The following is a 6,211-nucleotide window of genomic DNA, read 5'->3' on the forward strand; positions in this document are numbered from 1 at the left end:
TGTCTTTCTACATTCCATTTGAGATCTTTCTGGTTCTTGGCATGATAAATGATTTTAATAGAAACCTGGGCATTTTGGATATTGTGTTATGAGACTCTGGATATTATTTAAACTGGTTTAGCTGGTTTTCTCCAACACTGCCCCAACAGGGATGCCACCACAGTACTGCTACAGAGAAGTCTAGGTTTCCCACTCTGGCTCCACTGACAGGTCAGGGAAAGAGGTTTCTCATTCCGACTGGGTTGAGGTGGGCATGCTAACTCCTCACCAGACCTGTGCTGAGAGATCCGGGGTTGGGATGAGTAGAGTGTCTTGTTACTGCTCCTCAAATTGTCACCACTGACACTGTGAAAAAGGATTGCCTCTTTACTGCCCACCAGGGATGGGCAGTATTTAGCCTTCTCTGACACTATCCAGCAGGAGTCATAGGTGCCTTGTTACAGCCTGGGGAGAGTAAAAGCCACAGGATTTTTTGGTGGTGTTTTGCTGTAGTAGATTATTATTTTCTAAATGTTTTTAGTCTGCTAGGCTGCTCTTTTCCTGGTCCTATACTTAGAACAAGATTTTGCTGGGGCTTTTTATCTATGTGTGTAGGCATTTCTGGGTCATTGGCTTTTCCAGCAGACAGTCTGAGATGTGTGTGGAAAAGAGAAGAAAAGAAAACCCAGTGTCTCAACTCATTGCTGTATTGTTCTTTGGGCTCTAAGGTCCCTAGCCTATCTGCTTTTCCTCTCCATTTTTCGTCTTATGTTCATTTTAGGCCCAGAGTCTAAAGTTATAAGTAGCAGAAGGAATAGGGAAAATAAATGGATTTCATCTTCCTGGAAGTGGAAGTCCTAGCCTCTCAGTTTATATGGTCTTGTGTCTTTCACATTAGCAGTATTAATTGGAGCATAACAGAGCTTTGAAATAATTTTCATAGAAATATCTAAATTACTTTAGAATGGTTCTAATGAAAAGGCTGAAAATTTTTTTTGATGAATCATGCTCTATTTAATTTCATTCAAACTAAAAATTAATGCTATCTTTTGGATTAAATACAAAAATGTTTGAAACAACTCTGGACTAACAAAAACCTAGGTTCTGGTTCAGTCTTCTACTATCCAGCCATGTGAACTTGGGCAGATTTACTGGCATCTCAGTATTCTCCTCTGGATTAAGAATGTTGGACTCATTAGATGATCTCTAAATTTCCTTCCAGCGCTGGTATTTTACTTGCCACTCAACAACTCATTACTTTTTAAAAATATCTCTAGACTCCTACTGTAATAGAGGATTTGAAATATGTTTGTTAAACCAAATAAAATCCTCATGATTAGAAAAGAAAAGCAAAAATGGCTATTATTTATTGGATGCTTACTATGAACCACAGCACTCTAGCAAATGTTTTATGAATTTATCTCATCTAATCCTCAAAACAAAAAATTAAATTAGAGATTATGTCCATTTTATAGAAGAGGAAAGTAAGGCTTGGAAAGGTGAAAAAACCATGTCTGAGGATGTTTTTTTCCTAAGTCTTTAAAAAAATAAAGATCTATTTAATTCCAAAACTGATGCTCACAACTACTTATATATACTTTAAAAATAGCTTAAATTTTTTTAGTTTTCTTATTTTTGAGAGAGAGAGAGAGAGAGAGAGAGAGAGAGAGAGAGAAAGAGAGAATGTAAGTGGGGGAGGGGCAGAGAGAGGAAGACACAGAATCCAAAGCAGGCTCCAGGCTGTGAGCTGTCAGCACAGAGCCTAACACAGATACCACAAACCGTGAGATCACAACCTGAGCGCAAGTCAAATGCTCAACTGACTGAGCCACCTAGGTGCCCCTAAAAAATAGCTTTTAAATGAAGGTTTATTAGCTATAAAAAATTAATGTATGTATAGTTGATATACAATCTTATATTAGTTTCAGGTGTACAGCATAGTGATTTGACAACTCTACATTATTCTATGCTTAAAAATGTAGCTAACATCTGTCATAATTCATGACTATTAAAATATCAATGATTGTGTTCCCTATCCTGTATCTTTCATTCTCATGCCTTATTCATTCCATAACCAGAAATCTGTACCTCCAATTCTCTTCACCCATTTTGCCCACCTCCCAGCTCTTTCCTTCTGGAAATCACCAGTTTGCTCTCTGTATTTATGGGTCTGCTTTTGCTTTTTTGTTTGTCCATTTGTTTTATTTTTTAGATTTCACATAGAAGTGAGGTCATATGGTATTTGTCTTTCCCACTCTGGCTTATTTCACTTGGCATAATGCCTTCTTCATCCATCTTATTATCTCAAATGGCAACATCTTATTTCTTTTTCATGGCTAAGTAATATTCCATTGTAGATATCCATTTCTTCTTTATCCATTCATCTACAACAGATACTTGGATTGCTTCCATATCTTGGCTACTTCAAATAATACTGAAATAAACATAGGGGTGCATATATCTTTTTGGCATTAGTGTTTTTGTTTGCTTTGGTTAAATGCCTAGTAGTGGAATTATTGAATTATATATTTCTACTTTTAATTTTTTGAGGACCCTATACATACTGTTTTGCACATTGGTTGCAACAGTATGCAATCTCACCAACAGTGCATGTAGATTTTTTTTCCTCCACATCCTCACCACACTTTTTATTTCTTGTCTTTCTGATACCAGCCATTCTGATAGCTTAGAGGTGATATCTCATTGTAGTTTTGATTTGCATTTCCTTGATCATTAGTGATGTTGAGCATCTTTTTATGTATATGTTCATCATTGTATGTCTTCTTTGGAAAAGTGTTCAGGTCCACTGCCCATTTTTTTTTTCATTTTTCTATTGATTTGTATCAGTTCTTTAGATATTTTGGATATTAACTCTTTATCAGATGTATCATTTATAAATATCTTCTCCCATTTGGAGGTTTGTCATTTTGTTTTGTTAATGGTTTTCTTTGCTATACAAAAAACTTTTTATTTTGGTGTAGTCCCAATAGTTTAATTTTGCTTTTATTTCTTTTACCTGAGGAGAAGACACATCTAGAAAAATGTTGTTAAGGCTGATGTCAAGGAGATTGTTGCCTATCTTTTCTCCTAGGAATTTTATGGTTTCAGGTCTTGCATTTAGGTATATAACTCATTCTGAGTTTATTGTTGTATATGGTATCAGAAAGTGGTCCAGTTTTCCCACACCATATCTTGAAGAGACTACTTTTTCCTTATTATAATACATTCTTGCCTCCTTTATTAGTTTACTATGTACTCATATATCCTTTTTATTTTTTGGCCACTTTTCAAGAAGCAAACTATTTTATAGATATGAAATCTTAAAGGACAGATCGAGGTAGTTATGTGATGTATTTTATCTTAGTCTTCTCCAATCACTATTTTGCTTGGATTTATTTTTTAACTATGTAACATATATTCAGAAAATGTATAGATACAGCTAGTTATTTTCTGTTTATTCTCTTTATCGACCACTTAGTTATATGTTATAGGGAGCATCATTCCCCTTGAGAGGTAATGGAATAAACTCAGGATTTCAGATATTGTTCTTCAAGAACAAAAATTTAATTTGACAACTTTCCATAAACTTTATAGTGTCTTAGGACAGTCCCAGGAATTAGAAGGAATGTATTATTATCTTTATGAGTAAACTTTACCTACTTACAGAGAATGGATAAGGATCTGAATTAATCAAAAGGTAGTGGTCAAGAAGAAATATGAAAATAAAAAATAGAGAATAGAGCAAACAATACCAAATTTAAAAGTATATGATAATTTAAGCAATTTAACATGATATTAGTTCCTAAAAATATTTCATAAAAATAATTTAAGTAAATTAAATGAGTGTGTATTATAAAAGAACTGTTTAATATGGTGCAATTTGTTGAGATGTTATGTTTTCTTAGAGTCAAAATTATGTTAAAAAGAGACTTATCCTCTTAATCAAAATCAAATCTATAAGTTTGTATGGATGCTTGTTATATATTTAGTTGAGAAAAAGACCCTAAAGTATTTATGATTAACTTGGAAGAGAATAACAATATGAGAAGCCAGGAATATATAAATCCTATTTTACTTTCTTCTTTTATTATGAAGTCCCCTTATCATTCTCCTGGCTCACTCTATGCAATTTTCTGTGTCAGTCTGCAGGGGCATTCCAATGGAAGTTATTCAAATTTCACATTACTATGTGTTCTCAGAATTACCAAGAGAACTAATTATGATGTAAAAAGTTTTAATATCATTTCTTTATAAGGACTTAGGAAGCTGGTAATTGACTCCTCCATCTTGGTCTGTGATCAGATGAGCCTTTTTAGGAAAATGATTTACTCTTCAGAAAGTTGCCGAGATTTTGTTAGGTAGAGAACTGGTCTCCTGATAGGAAGTTCTGTTTTTGCCATAAACCCATTGTGTGGAGAGGGTGCTTTGGTGTTACTGAAACAGCTTTCAGAATAGTTTTGGTTGGTTTCATTTTTATTGAAGCTGAACAAAATATTATCTGGTTCAGATGAAATATTTGTTAAGTCCAAGACAAGACTGATGAAAACTCAATTCTGGGTAGAGTGGAAGTAGAAATAGAGGTACAGGTCTGGCCCTTGGTCACTTCACTCATGCATTAAGCATTTTTTATTGAAGCTCTGAGTCTGGGCAGCATAATTTGAAAAGCTTCCAGTGAAGTATGAAGATCACTAGGTAAGGAATCCAATAATCTGAACTATAGCCCCAATCTTACTGTCAATAGCCCTATTACTGAACATCTGTGGGTCCAGATTTCCTCATCTGTGAAATAAGGAGACTGAACTCGGTATCTTTCAGCTCAAATATTGGAGGGAACCATTAGCAACTGTATGCAAATCACAAAACTGTGCTTTATCAGTTTTCTACTGCAAAATAAGATGCTCACTGAAGGGTAAAATTTGCATCCTTACCTTAAAGTTCTAAGTATTAAGAGATTTTTTTTGGCCTTAAAATTTTAAGGGAGTTGAGAGAAAACTACATTATAAGTGGAAAATATAAAATTGTCCTGTTCTAATTGATTGCACCATATCCTTCTTTCTCACTTCACTGCAAATAATCAGCAGTATTTTACTGTTTTACTGAGCATAGAGTGGCCCACTAAAGTGCCAAGTAGGATAGAAAAGAGACTAGCAAATGACCACTACTCTATAAACATTTATAGTTCTCCCCTCAAATACAGAAGGGAATGTGTTCTTAACAATGTGCTGTTATCAACGGAACCTCTTTGATTGTGATGCCACGTCTTTTCTAGATTATAAAGATGGTGCTGCAAAGGAACATACTGAAACTAAATGAAAAGTGAAGTGCACTCATTTAGGAAGAATTACTATTTAAAACCACACATACTTTTGTTAAAGAGAATGGCTTTGTGGTAATTGATCTTTGATCAACTGGAGCAAGAGTATTTAGTATTTTATGGGTTTAGTAGCCTTTGCCTTCCTGATAAGCAGAGTATCTCTAAAATATGAAGACGTTCCATTGTCTAAAAGAAGATAGTCTCACCAACGCTGCCCATATTACCTGAGTGATTCTGATTAGTGGTTGGTTGGAATGGACTGCAGCCAAAAGAGGGTAGAGTTGGATGAAGATGCCAAAAGAGGTCTTTGAAGGTTTAGAAGGGAAGTATGAAAGGTCCATTCCCTCTAGACTTACCCCCAATTTTCTTGCTGTGCTAGGAGGGACAGCCTTTGGGCAGGTCTCCCTTTGTTATGCAGACTGGTAGATCTCCCAGCTCAATCCACAAATGCACCCACTCACTCTGAGTCTCTCCTCAAGGTGGATATGATGTCCACCCCTTACCGTAGACATGGCAGTCTCTTCATATACCCACCCAACTGTTGACTGGCATTCAAGGACCACCACCATCACCCACCCCAGCACCATCTTCCAGGAACTGGCCTCTCCCCCATTAGTCCCCGCCCCTCTTCTGAGAGCACCCAATGGGTGGAGTCGGGACTGTGGTGGGAGGGGCCTGAGGCGGGCGCATTTAAAGAAAGGCAGAGGGCGAAAGGAGGCTAGAGAGGAGAAGAAAGAAACCAGGGGGCGAGGCGCCGTCCAATGACAAAGCCCAGGGGTGGGCGCCGGCCGCCATCTTGTACCGGGCGGCAGGATATTCACCCGTGTCTTCCGCCCTCGCAGGGGGAGGGGCGGCGGCTGAGGCGAGAAAAGTAGCGAGAGACGCGCCGGCCCGGAGGCGCCAGCAGCGGCCGCCGCC

This window comes from Suricata suricatta, chromosome 2 (assembly GCF_006229205.1).
Source record: "Suricata suricatta isolate VVHF042 chromosome 2, meerkat_22Aug2017_6uvM2_HiC, whole genome shotgun sequence".
Lineage (NCBI taxonomy): Eukaryota > Metazoa > Chordata > Mammalia > Carnivora > Herpestidae > Suricata > Suricata suricatta.